Genomic DNA, 14,235 nt, shown 5'->3' with positions numbered 1-14,235 from the left:
AAGTTTTAAATTGTTTAACAGCAATATTAAATTGACATAATATGTAAAGCTAAATTTATCATTATGTCAAAAACAATTATGTAAAATTAACCAAAAACATTAACGCCATGATTAATTGCCCTTAATTGCTCACTTTCGACATTTACAACAATTAAATCACTCTTTAATTGCTTGAGATCTGATTTGAAGGATTTAGCCCTTACTGAGGACATGACCTCTAATAGGAAATTATGGCGACTTAAGATCAGGGTAGCCGAGTAGGACGAGTCACATCCATTGGGTGTATCATATTAGTCTTCTTTTAATGCCTTTGTAGTGATTTCATTAATTATACATTTTATACGTTTCTGTCATTAGAATTTATGAAGGCCTAGAACTAAGGTAGCGGAGTAGTGTTCCCTTAGTTTAGGTTCTAACCCATTTGACTTTATCCCTTCTCGAAGCCTGCTATCGTTGAATTCTGTGTATACTGCTCATCATGTTTCCTCTTTATATTTTTGGTCGGGTCTTACGTTTCTGTCTATATGCAGATATTTTTATGCAGGGGTTTATTTGCAGGGATTACTTCCCATTACAGACGTGCATATGAGGACTGCATATGAAGATTGTTCAACTACGTATTTTATTTATTTATTTAAGCATGCATTACATTTTATCTTTATTATTAATTTTTTGACTGGCCGGAGGTCTTCCACGGAAGCTGCTCTCAACCTGGCGTTGGGGGACAGCCTACTACCCTACCTCCCCCTTACCCCATTGCATATGGAAATAGGGTTTTGTTGTTGTTGTTGTTGTAAGAAGTCTTTTTTTATCGAAAAGAAATTCTAGTTTTTAAGTTCATTTTGATTAACTAGACCAAATTTGTTTAAGACATTCTCATGTCATTACTATGGGTGTTGAATAATTTCAGTAAAAAAGATGAAAATTTTCAGACAATATGTTGTAGATAAACAACAAAAAGAAGGTTGGCAACCATGTAAGTTTATAGATCATAAATCCCAACCAACATAAACTTGCAATTAAGCTTCTAATAAACTTGAAACAGTCCAATTATGATTTGGTCCCAAAACACAACTTTATGTAAAATGCAAGAAATGATGGGAAAAACCCTTTATATAATTCTTGTTCCTAAAGGATACACATTCATCCACCTAACCGAAGAACAACGACATGCCAGCAATTGGCTCTATCACCCCCCTTAAAAGGCTGTGCTGCTGTCATTCCGACTCAGTGATAACAAAACAGAAGCACAATGGACTCTCCTATTCGAGTTTTAGTTCTCGTTGCATTCTTCTTTCCGATTTTTGTCGACTGTGCCGTTCGACACTACAAGTTTAATGTAAGTTCACATTGTTTTATTCTATACCAGAATGTGTTTCCCCCCCCCCCCCCCCCCCGAGCCAATGGACTAAAGATGCCAGAAATGACACGTGCAGGTGGGGATGAAGAATACGACTAGATTATGTTCAAGCAAAACAATTGTGACAGTCAATGGTAAGTTCCCAGGCCCAACTTTATACGCCAGAGAAGGCGATACAGTGCTTGTGAAAGTCGTCAACCATGTCAAATACAATGTTTCCATCCACTGGTGATAACTCAAATCCCTGTTTTTTATCTACTGGAAATGGTCCAAACGGTCCCTTTTACATTGGTTGGTTCTTTGCAGGCATGGTATCAGGCAACTACAAACAGGTTGGGCTGATGGGCCAGCATATATCACACAATGTCCGATCCCGACAGGACAAAGCTATGTCTATAACTTTACCATCACAGGCCAACGAGGAACAAAGCTATGTCTATAACTTTACCATCACAGGCCAACGAGGAACACTGCTTTGGCATGCTCATATTCTCTGGTTGAGGTCTACCGTCCATGGTGCAATTGTCATCTTGCCTAAGCGAGGTGTTCCTTATCCATTTCTCAAACCCAACAAGGAAGTAGTTGTTGTATTAGGTGAGCTCCGACTTCGAATTCTTAATATTGAATGTAATTTGTTTATGATAATGTGTCATCGTCTGATTTATTCTCAGCTGAGTGGTGGAAATCGGACACCGAAGCGGTGCAATTGTCATCTTGCCTAAGCGAGGTGTTCCTTATCCATTTCTCAAAACCCACAAGGAAGTAGTGTTGTATTAGGTGAGCTCCGACTTCGAATTCTTAATATTGAATGTAATTTGTTTATGATAATGTGTCATCGTCTGATTTATTCTCAGCTGAGTGGTGGAAATCGGACACCGAAGCGGTGATCAACGAAGCACTCAAGTCTGGATTGGCTCCTAATGTCTCGGATGCTCACACCATAAACGGTCTCCCGGGACGGATCCCGGGTTGCCCTTCACAGAGTACTCTCCATCCCTTTCGCTTACTCTCCAATTTAGTCACTTTGGTTTTGAATTTGGATGTTTGATACATAAGAGAATATGTTGCAATCATGTCCAGGAGGTTTCAAATTGCCAGTTGAAAGCGGCAAGACCTATCTGCTACGCCTAATTAACGCTGCACTCAATGAAGAGCTGTTCTTCAAGGTTGCAGGGCACAAGCTGACGGTTGTCGAAGTGGACGCCACATATGTTAAACCATTTAAAACCGATACAGTCGTAATAGCACCAGGACAAACCACCAATGTCCTCTTCTCTGCCGATAAACGTTCAGGTAAATACTTGGTTGCTGCCTCCCCTTTCATGGACGCTCCGGTCGCGGTCGATAATGTGACAGCAACCGCAACGTTACATTACTCGGGCACACTAGACAACGTTCCCACAACTCTCACCACCCCGCCTCCGAAAAACGCCACGGCAGTTGCCAACAGCTTTATAGACTCTCTCCGTGCTCTAAACTCCAAGCAATTTCCCGCCTTGGTCCCTTAAAAAATCGATCACGATCTTTATTTCACCGTTGGACTAGGAATCAACCCCTGTCCTACATGCAAAGCCGGTAATGGAAGCCGTGTGGTAGCGGCTATTAACAACGTGACATTCGTCATGCCTACTACCGCGTTACTTCAAGCACATTACTTCAACATAAGTGGGGTGTTCACCGCCGATTTCCCGAGCAAACCGCCACATTGTTTAACTACACTGGAACTCCACCGGCTAATTTGCAGACAAGAAACGGGACGAAAGTTTTCAGGCTGGCTTATAACTCCACGGTACAACTTGTTTTACAAGATACTGGGATCATAGCCCCTGAGAACCACCCCATCCACCTGCATGGATACAATTTCTTCGCCGTTGGCAAGGGACTCCGAAACTATAATCCAAAAACAGATCCTCAAACATTTGATCTCGTTGATCCTGTTGAAAGGAACACAATTGGGTACTATCCGGGGGATGGGTAGCTATCAGATTCCGTGCCGACAATCCAGGTATACATTTAACAATGGTACTCGTAAACATAGACGGACACATGATTTTACGAACTTTTTTTTTATCTCGATTTGTTGTGTGAATTTTCAGGAATTTGGTTTATGCATTGCCATTTGGAAGTGCATACGACATGGGGGCTTAGGATGGCATTCTTGGTGGACAATGGGAAAGGTCCTAATCAGTCTCTTCTTCCTCCTCCAAGTGATCTTCCAAAATGTAAAAAAAAAAAACACAGAAAACTGCAGGAACAAAAGAAAGATCTTCATACGCAGAAGATAAGGCTGTGAAAAAGTTGAGATTGAATGTGTTAATGGGGTAAATCAAAGAATTTACTCATGTGTGTTCCACTTTTGTATAAGAATTATTATTATTCTTTTTGGAATGAACGAATAAAGTTACTCAAAAACACATTTAAGTATTATTTTATAAAATATCATTTTTACCTTTCAAACAAATAATTACAGTAAACTTTAGGAAAAAACCATAACATTATATTTTTCCAAAATAGAAACCATTTGTTAGAAGCATTGTTTCTTCAACCCAATTTCATTAAATGTAGAAATTATTAATTAATACCACTCAAATAAAATATCTCATTTTCTAAATAAAATTAAAGACGAACTTTTATAAATTGATAATTGGGTTTTTGTTTCCAATGCTGAATCAATTGGGTTTACACATTTGTATTATTAGGTTTTGGTTGCCCAAATCGGATCCAAACCTTTTTTTAAGGTATAATATCGAAAAATCTCCTAATGTTTGATTAAATAATCATTTTGGTCTTTTTTGTGTGTGGAGATTTTAAGGTAAAAAAACTCCTATGTGTATGAAAACCATTACTTAACGAACGATTAACGCTCTAAAATAGGGATCTTTTTATCGAAAATAAAATGGTGAGGGCGAAATTGCTCTAGAAAAAAAAAAGAATACGAGTCAAAATGATTATTCAATCAAACGTTATGAGTTTTTTTGCCATAAAATAAAAAATTGACGCCTAAATTGTTTAAAAAAGAATAAACACCAAAATGATCATTTTAATAAACGTTTGGAGCTAATTTGATATATACATTTAAAAAAAACCGTTATTATTAATAATAATGTTTTTTAAAATCTCATTTTCACGTGTTAGTCGAAGTGATTCTTGCTAGCAAGAAAAAAAAACTATTACTAACTATAACACTTTTTTATTAAAATTGTACGAATGTTATTTCCATCATTTGTTTTGGTATTATGACCAAAATAGATAATATTGCTCCTGAAATAATTAGTTTTCTTCAATTCGATCGTATTTTATAATTATTCGAAATACGATAATATATGAGTATCGATATAAATGACTTTGTGATAGTTTTAACTATATTTAAATATAACATTTATAAATCTCGATTAATTCAATAATAATATTTTAAATAAGTGTGGATGGTAATAAAATTAAAGTTAGATCGAACTAAAATCGGACTGACCTGGTTATCATTCCTATATATGGGGCAGGTCTAAATGGTCGGTGCCTGCCCCTCCCACCATATAATTGGGGGGAAATGGAATGGGACTTTTGATGCTGACCTCCCATCAGCTCAGTTATTCACCTAACGACTTTTAGCTGTCTATATTGCCTTTGTCTCTCTCGCTTTTTATAATTAATTTTTTCCAATTAAAGATTTTAAACACATTTATAATTTTCCTTTTTTATTAAAATAAAATAAAGTTTTATATTTTAATATAATTACTAATTATTATTATTATGTTTTAAATGAATTTCATCGATTTTTTCCCAAAAGAACTGGGATAAAAATAAACCCATCAAAAAGTGTTGGAATAGATCTTTCATTCGTTACATTATGTTTTCCTTATTTACATTTAGTAGTGTTGGCAACCTCAAAGATCATGTTTTATTGTTTGATTTAACAAACTTAAAGATTTAATTTTTTTTTCTAATCATGAAACTATCAAGTAATTTCGGTGATTAAAAGAGTTTTTTTCTTCAATTTTTTCTAAAACCCTAATCCCTATTTTTTTTGTTAAAATCTTTAGAGAAATCCATAATCTCTGCATATGAAATGATGATTGTGCGCCGGAGCAACAAATACGGGAATTTTTTTAAAATATTCTTTAAAATAATATTTGAATTTTAAAAAAATTAAAATAAACGTGACATGTGTCATTTAACGATTTCTTTAAACTATCATTACGATATAGACATTAGACACTTAAAAATGTAACGGATAAAATTTTAAATACTTACTTTTAACGAAAAAATTTTAAACACTTAAAGTTAACTAAAGTATAGTTTAAAAACTAATTTTTATATTAAAAATTAATAAAAATAATGAAATAAAAATGATAAAAGAAAATCGAAAGAAAACAAAAATGGACGTATACAAAACAAATCGAACTAATTAAAGAGGAACAAATAGTAAGCAACATACCAAATTTGCACGAAATTAATTTAATAAAGAAAAGGAATCTTTCTATAATTAGAAAGACTAGTAGATTGGTTAAACAATCATTGTCGCTCCCAACAGCCCCATGTTAAGCGCTAAGCGGAAGACGATCAACTTTATCAATTTCTTTTTTCTTCTTTTTGAAATAAAATTAAAATATCATTTGACGGTTCATTTTCTGTTATTGTATACCATACACATATGTCTCTCCACCATCTTTGTAAATACTTATTTCTAAAAAAATTAGAATTTCTAGGCATTCAATGTTTATTTAATTAGACGATATCGGTGATAAAAAATAATTATTATTTATATAAGTTATAGATGTATGCTGGCAATGATAAAAAATTAATCTAAACATATATTATCTTATAATCATTCGGATTATTAAAAAAATTACTAATAATAACACACATTGCATTCATAATTAAAATTTTTAATTTTGTAGATATTGTTATTCAATATAATAAGATATATTTTTTTAATTATATTTAATTTCTTTCATATTTCTGTTGAACACTCGCTTGTTCGTATGTACCGGAGATATAAACCTTAAGAGAGTTGTCCTAAAAGGTTGCAATAAATTAATGAATTTGTGAAATCTTTAGTCTCTATTTCTCAATATATAATTGCAAAACGACCAATAAAATTGTCGGTTCATCCCTATTGATCATATTCAATGATGATCGATTGTCTCAATAAATGTGCACAATACTACAAAAAAAATTACGTATATTTGATTAAGTGATTGATGTATTTTTTTTCAAAAAAAATACTTATAATTTTATTTTTCCAAGTTAGCTAATTAATTAACTTGACATAACAATTAAGGTTGATTCTTTTGAGAAGTTAAAACACTAAATTGATTTTTAAATTTTTAAATATTTTAATTTCATCCTTAAATTATGAATCTTATTCTAAATTAGTTCTTAAACTTTTGAATGTCCTAATTTTATCTCTAAATTATGACTCTCATTCTAAATTGATCCTCAAACCATTGACTCTTCCAGTTTTATCCCAAAATTCATCAAAATTTATAATTAGTTTCAACCATAGTTTAACCTAATTTTTTCAAACATATAATAACATAGGGGTGTGCAAATCCGGGTACCCGGATTTTCGGGTACCTGATTTCCGGGTACCCGGAACTTCCGGGTCGACGATTTCTCGGCCCGTGTCCTAACCCGGATGTTACGGGTACCCGGTAATCGGGTACCAGGATTTTGCGGGTACCCGCCCGGTTTTTAATTTTTTATTTTCAAATTATTAATTTTAAAAAATATATACACAAATTTAAATGTTCGAAACTTCGAATTACATACTCTAATATCCGAACATAAAATTTAAAAGTTCGAATACAAAATATAATAAATCAATATAATAATTCATTATATTTTATATTATATAAAAGAATAAAAAAATAAAAAAAACTAACCGGGTACTCGGGTAACCGGGTACCCGGAAAAACTAGATTTTGTGACCCGGGCCCGACCCGGGAAATGTCGGGTCGGGTACCCGACTCGGCCGGGTAATTTTTTTTAGAGAATTACCCGGTTTTTTTAGATCCGGGTCGACGGGTCGGTTGGTCGGGTCAACCGGGTCGGGTAATTTTGCACACCCCTATAATAACATAACTTGGACAAACAATTTTATTGAGAGGGTATACGATTAGTGTATATCGATAGTTTGGAATGAAATTGAAATGTCCAAAAGTTTAGGGACTAGTTTAGAATAATCATAGTTTATGGATAAAATTAAAACATTTATAGACTAATTTAAAATGAGAGTCATAATTTGAAGATGAACTTGAAATGTTTAAAAGTTTATGGACTAATTAAAAATGAAGTTTATATTTTGAGGACATGTGATGCAATTAGCTCTATTACTTATCACATTGGCGATTTCGTTTACATGATTCTATCTAGTTCATTAGGTTGGAATGTAAGATTATGGTGTTTGATCGACAAAATGTAAGGCTTTCTCAAAATAAAAGAAAATGTTACGGATTGTTTTGTACCTTTTTGTAATTGAATAACCAAAAGAAAAATTGACGATTTACATGGTTTGGAATGTGAAGAATTTCAGAATATTTCAACATAGGAATTTGAGAATACCTTTAGAATTCAAATAGAAGAATGCAATTTTGATCACCGAAATGTAAGGTTACATGAGCAAAACTCTCCTAATTATATTAGTCAAAAATTCAAAAAGTACATGGACTTGTATACTGTATTTGTGTAGATTAAAGTACTAGAACTAAACCCATAACCTAAGTATAATAAAAATATTATGAGTTAATTGCACTAGACATTATCAAAGTATAATACTTATTCTAAATTAATCTTTAAACTTTTGAACATTCCAATTTCATCACAATCAGTATATGCTAATCATGTCCCATGTTAATAAAACTGTTATATGTCATGTAAACACTTGTGTGTATCATGTAATAATATGATGTGCCATAAATGATAATTAACTTTTGAGTTTAAATAAAATAATAATTTAACTTTGAAACGTGTAAATAATTATAAATGATGTGAAAGAACATAAATAAAAACCAAATAGCCTTTCAATTTCATTCTAAACAACAATTTTAAGGTATTGTTACAATATTAATTATAATTCACGTCACATCCTATAATTACATAATACACATAAGTGTTTATATGACAATTAATAATTTTTAAATGATTTTATTAAAAAGATACATGATTAACATATACCGATAATTCGAGGATGAAATTAAAATATTTATAAGTTTGGGGATCAATGTGGAATGAGGGTCATAATTTGAGGTGAAATTTGATGATGATAATAATTTAGAGTTTAAGGATCAATTTAAAACGATGATCATAATTTAGAGACATATGATACAATTAACTCCAGAGATTAGTATTTACTGATAATTTGATGATGAAATTAAAACTTCAAAATTTTGGTGACCAATTTAGAATGAGAGCCGTAGTTCGGAATGAAATTGAAAAATTCAAAAGTTTGAGATCAATTTGGAATGAGAATCACAATTTAGATAAAAAAAATAAATGTTTAAAAGTTTAAAAACTAATTTAGAACAAAAAGCATAACTTGAGGATGTATGAATCAATTAATGATAAAATTTGAGCTTTTAATTTATTATGAAACTTTTGAGAATTCTTACCTAACCAATTGTCCGGATTTTGGATGTTGTCCACATGTAATGACATTCTTAGTAAAGCATAGAGTAGATATATAGGTTTGAAGTGGATGGGAGAATCTTGCTTAATTTTGTAGTTCAATTAGGAAAGTTTAATGATTAACAGTTATTTCCAATGCCATTCATGTTCACTAATAAATCACTTTATATATATATATATATATATATATATATTATATATATATATATATACATATAAGGTAGGATTTGTTCACATCGTGTAATTTTTTTTAGTTTTACATTTTTTTAAAAATAGTTGGATGAGAATATATTCACACATGGGCGTGGCTGAGGGTGTACATGGTGGGCAACCGTGCAAGGCCCCCAAAAAATAAGAGCCCCTAAATCGAGTATATCTATCAGTTGTTGTCATTAATAAACATAAAAATAGGGGCCCCGAAATCGAGTATATCTATCAGTTATTATCATTAAGAAGCATAAAAATAGAGGTCTCAAAATAGAGTATATGTATTAGTTGTTACCATTAAAAAGCATAAAAAGGGCCTCGCCCTTTATAAGAATTTGCACAATGCCCTCGACAACTTAGCCACAACCTTGTATTCACACAAAAGAAAAATAAGAAGATAATCTCAACCGTCTATTTTCATCCATCCATTTACACCTGTAGACACTCATTTTCGTCCATTTTTTTTATTACATATACGTCTATATATTATATAGTTTGCAAATGGGTTTTGAAAATATATATATAATATATAGTTTTGAAAACATGTTTGAAAACATTTATATATTATATAGTTTATTCAAAACATTTTGAAAATAAATATAATATATAACTTTTAAAACATTTTTGAAAATATATATATTATATAATTTTTAAAACATTTTGAAAAATATATAGTTTTTAAAAAAAACATTTTGAAAACATATATATATTATATAGTTTTGAAATCATTTTGAAAACTTATATAATATATAGTTTTAAAAACATTTTTGAAAACTATATAATTTTGAAAACATTTTAAAAGTTTATAATATATATAATTTTAAAATACTTTTGAAAATATATACTATATAGATTTTTGGAAAATATTATATATATATTTACTTTTTTTATTTACTTGTTATTGTTACTATTAATTTTATTTTTTTATTGTATTTTTTTGCAGGGTTTAAGTCCAAGATCTGTCCAGTAACAATCCAACCAGAACAAGGCCTGAACCGGCCCAGTGAGAGTCTAGGGTTTCACGGGTTAGCATAAGCGCCGCACAACAGGGGACCGTTGGATCAGCAAGGAGATCAATGGCCAACATAGTAAGGGAATTAGGGTTTGTTTAACCCTTAATAAGCCATCACGCCGCGACCGATCTAGGATAGTTGGATCTGAACCAATCCAACAATCAAGATCAAATAAAAGGTACCAGAAGCATCAACTCCACCACACACCGATCACCGAGATTTTCGACCGAGGAGATCGGGACTGACCCATCCTGAAATTCCCGGCCAACCAACCACGACGAGTACCGTGACAATCGGAGCCAACAGGCCACCGGTGGGGTATAAATACTCCCACCAAGCCACTTCCAAGAAAAAGGGGGAACGAAAAAGAAATCCATCTCAACAGATCAGAAAAAACCAACAATCAACCATTACCAAGCCACCACAGACCCACGAACGACCAACAGTAAACCAAAGAGCCATTATCACAAGATAGTAAACCACAAATATAACAGAAAAACATAACCAACAACCATCACAGATACAACACAACCCAAAGTAAGACGAGAAATCGAAAGACCAGCAAGATAAAAAGCAAACACGCCGAAAGCCACCCGGAGCATTGTCGGAAAAGCGAACGGTCGCCGGAGAAGGTAAAAAGCCGAAGCTCTTTTCCTAGATATACGTCGATCTATAGGGTGTTTGGTGATTTGGGCTACGGTTTTGGTTTCACGGTATCGAGAGGAACCTTTTAGGCATTCTTGGATTTTCCGGCCACCAACGGCGGTGGCCGGCAGCGGCATTTCATGGTGGTCGGGCTCCCTTCGGTTGAACACTCTACAGAGAGGCCAGAGAGAACTATGTTCTCTCTTTCTAGTGAGAGAATGAGAGTAGCCAAATGAGGGAAATGAAGGAGTTTGGGCCATTTTGGCCTTTGTAATGCAAATATATAATTGGAGTTGAAACGACGCAGTTTTTGCCCAACATGTACCCGTGTTTTCGAGACTTTAGGGAGTAATGGCGTTTTGGTCCCCGTATGTTTGTATACTTTTATTTCAGTCATTTCATTAAGTTTCATTCTATTTTATTTTGAGTCTTCAGATTTCAATATATATATTTTCGTCACTAACGTTTTTTAAATTTTAACCATTTTATTTATTATTTGTTCTTCTTTTATTTTTCTATTTTTTGTGTGTTTCTTTTTTATCATTATTTTTTTACTTAACTTTACTTATCTTTGGTTTCACCTATTTATCTTATATATATATATATAAATATTTTTTTTTTACCTTTTTTTGTTTTCCTTTTTATTTAATATTTTTTTCTTCTACTTATTTTTTTTACTTATTCCATTTTCCCTTTAATTTATCCAATATTTGTTTACTATTCGTTATCTAGCATTTTTTTACATTTTTTAGAAACTCCAGTCAATCAAAGGTGAACAATTCGAATCGAATACTTTTAAATTTTTGCAATTAAGACAACCGACAAATTAATTGGTATCGAAAGGACGGTTCAAGGGTACTAATCCTTCCTTGACCATAACCGACTCCCGAACCCGACACGTTTCTGGTAAAACGCAGATCAGGTAAGACGGTGCCCGACCCACCTAAATTCATTTTAAAGTGGTCGGTGGTGACCCCTAATCCATTTTCCTACGTCGAAGCCCAATTCTGGGGCCCAACCGAAAGACGATTCCGATAGCTTAGCGACTCCGCTGGGGACAGAGATAAGTGAGTCAGGCCGAAATTAATTTCCGGTTGCCTTTTTTAGCGAAAATTACAAGTTTAAATTTTAATTTATTTATTCATTTTTTATTATTTATCTTTGATTATTTTTTTAAATAAATATTGTACTAACGTTTTTAATGATTTCAGATATTTTTCAAAATTATCATCTCTAACTCTATACCCGAGCTCCGAACCCTTTTAAGTGGGGGCGAAAGCGGCGCCTTCGTGGGAATTTATTCTCCGTATGGGCCTAGCAAGTAACCTTCGGGATTCATATACCTTATGTCTTCGTGTGAATTTATTCTCCGTATGGGCATAAAGGAATGTATCCTCTCGAGTTTAACTTAGTCTACATAAGCTTGTGATGGGATTAGGACTAAGGGTCTGGCAAGCCCAAGGGGGCACCAACAAGAAGAACTCGAGTACCTTTTTTAGAACCTAAACCGGGAGAGTACATAGAATTATAGTCCACCCCAAAACCTCATTCCAAACCCTAGGCTGCTTTGTTTCCTGCCTTACTTTCTGTTCAAAGCATGCATGAACTAGACAAATATGCGGTTAGGATTTGTTTGAAATTAACATGCGGGATAAAGATCATGTCCGGGTAGGAATTAAAACATGTGGGGTAAACATCATGTGGGGTAGGACTTTTATTTTTCATGATTAGTTTTTATTATTTTCACCTCACTAACTCTTTTAATTTTTATTTTATTTTATTTTCATCGCTTGCATCATTTAAAAGAGGTGTTGATCCCATAAAAAATGTGTTTGTTAAACATGAATAATCTATATTAATGGACAAAGGGGTTGTAATACAAGAGATGAAAATACAGAGGATAGTCTACAAGGCGATAATGTGTCGCATTCAATCCAGAAGATGTGGTGCCCACAACAATTGAAGAGTGTATCACTCTGCTGCATTATAAAGGACTCAGAATGAACTGGGTCTACATCAAGCACAATGAAAGTCTATATTTGAATAACTGACTGGCAAAGATTGCAAGGGCAAGATGAGGAAAAGGTTACTGACTCGGACGCTCCTTTCGAAAACTACGAGAACAAGATGGCAAAACCCTAGTTGAGCTGAATGCCATTACTGACGAATTCAAGAAGCAAGCTTTGGATAATTTCTATCGATGGAGGGCTCCAATGGTGTTGTTGTTAGGGAACAAACTCAGCAGAGAGTGTAAGCTGGCGGTGCAGTCCTTCGAGACTTTTTTTTGGCAAACAACTTGACATTTGCACGGTTCATCTAGAGAAGCCAGAGCGGTTCGACATGTTATTCAACTGGTGACGGACGAAGGCTAGTCAACATGTTAGAAGCTATCAGGATATTTTTGTCTCTTAAAAGATAAAACACTTTTCCCCCCAATAAGGATTATTTCTAATAACAGACACATTTTTTAGGATCAGTGCCTCGAACATTGCATGCATTATGCATCTAGACATATTTTGCATTTTGTTATTTTTATTTACATTCGCATTAACTAACATATGCATGTCTAATCAAAGGAACACATACTGGATATACTACCTCAAGCATTAGACACACCCCATCCATACAACACCCACCTGAAAAAGAAGAAGATGGAAGCAAGAATGGAGAAAATTGAGGAGAACATGACAAAACTGCATAAAGAACTTGAAGACAAGATAAACTAGAGTAGTCTGAGTACTCTGAATGCAATCATGAAAAACCAAGAGTCTTTGGTTGATCAGATCATTGCCAAGTTAGTTGGCTTACAACAGACTAGTGCGCCTGTGGCAGGTTCACCGGAAGGGGTAACTATACCACCTACCCCACAAGTAGTTGTCTCACCTGAAATCTTACCGGAACTTCGAGGGGACTCGTTTGCTACAAAAGTGAAGCCCTCGACCTCTGTATTTAACCCTGAGAACAATCCAAGTTATTACCATATACCAGATTCAGACGAAGAGGACAAATCAAGGAAGATAGAAGAGAAAATCAAGAAATTAGAGGATCAAATGAAGGTAGTTAAAGAAGACCATGACTACCCTAGAATTGATGCTGCGGAACTCAGTCTAGTCCCAGACTTAATTCTTCCTCCGAAATTTAAGTCCCCAGAATTTGAGAAGTTTGACGGGAACAGTTGTCCATCCGCTCACATCACCATGTTCTGCCGAAAGATGACAAGATATGGAGGAAACGACCAACTCCTGATCCACTGCTTCTAGGAGAGTCTGTCGGGCTCAGTCATCCGGTGGTACAACCAGCTAAGCCGATCAAATATCAAGACCTGGAAGGACATGGCTGTGCAAGTTCATCCATCATTGAATGAAAAGGAAACCCGAAAGCTTTTCG

The 14,235-nt window shown here is 33.9% G+C and overlaps 1 pseudogene; it reads left to right on the top strand.

Annotated features, from left to right (window-relative positions):
- The first annotated feature begins 1,235 nt into the window (after positions 1-1,235).
- On the top strand, positions 1,236-3,653 carry LOC120150949 (annotated as a pseudogene).
- The last annotated feature ends 10,582 nt before the right edge of the window (positions 3,654-14,235 follow it).

The sequence above is a fragment of the Hibiscus syriacus genome, unplaced genomic scaffold (genome assembly GCF_006381635.1).
Source record: "Hibiscus syriacus cultivar Baekdansim isolate YM2019G1 unplaced genomic scaffold, ASM638163v2 tig00111027_pilon, whole genome shotgun sequence".
Taxonomy (NCBI): domain Eukaryota; kingdom Viridiplantae; phylum Streptophyta; class Magnoliopsida; order Malvales; family Malvaceae; genus Hibiscus; species Hibiscus syriacus.
This window is presented reverse-complemented; position numbering and strand designations above follow the sequence as displayed.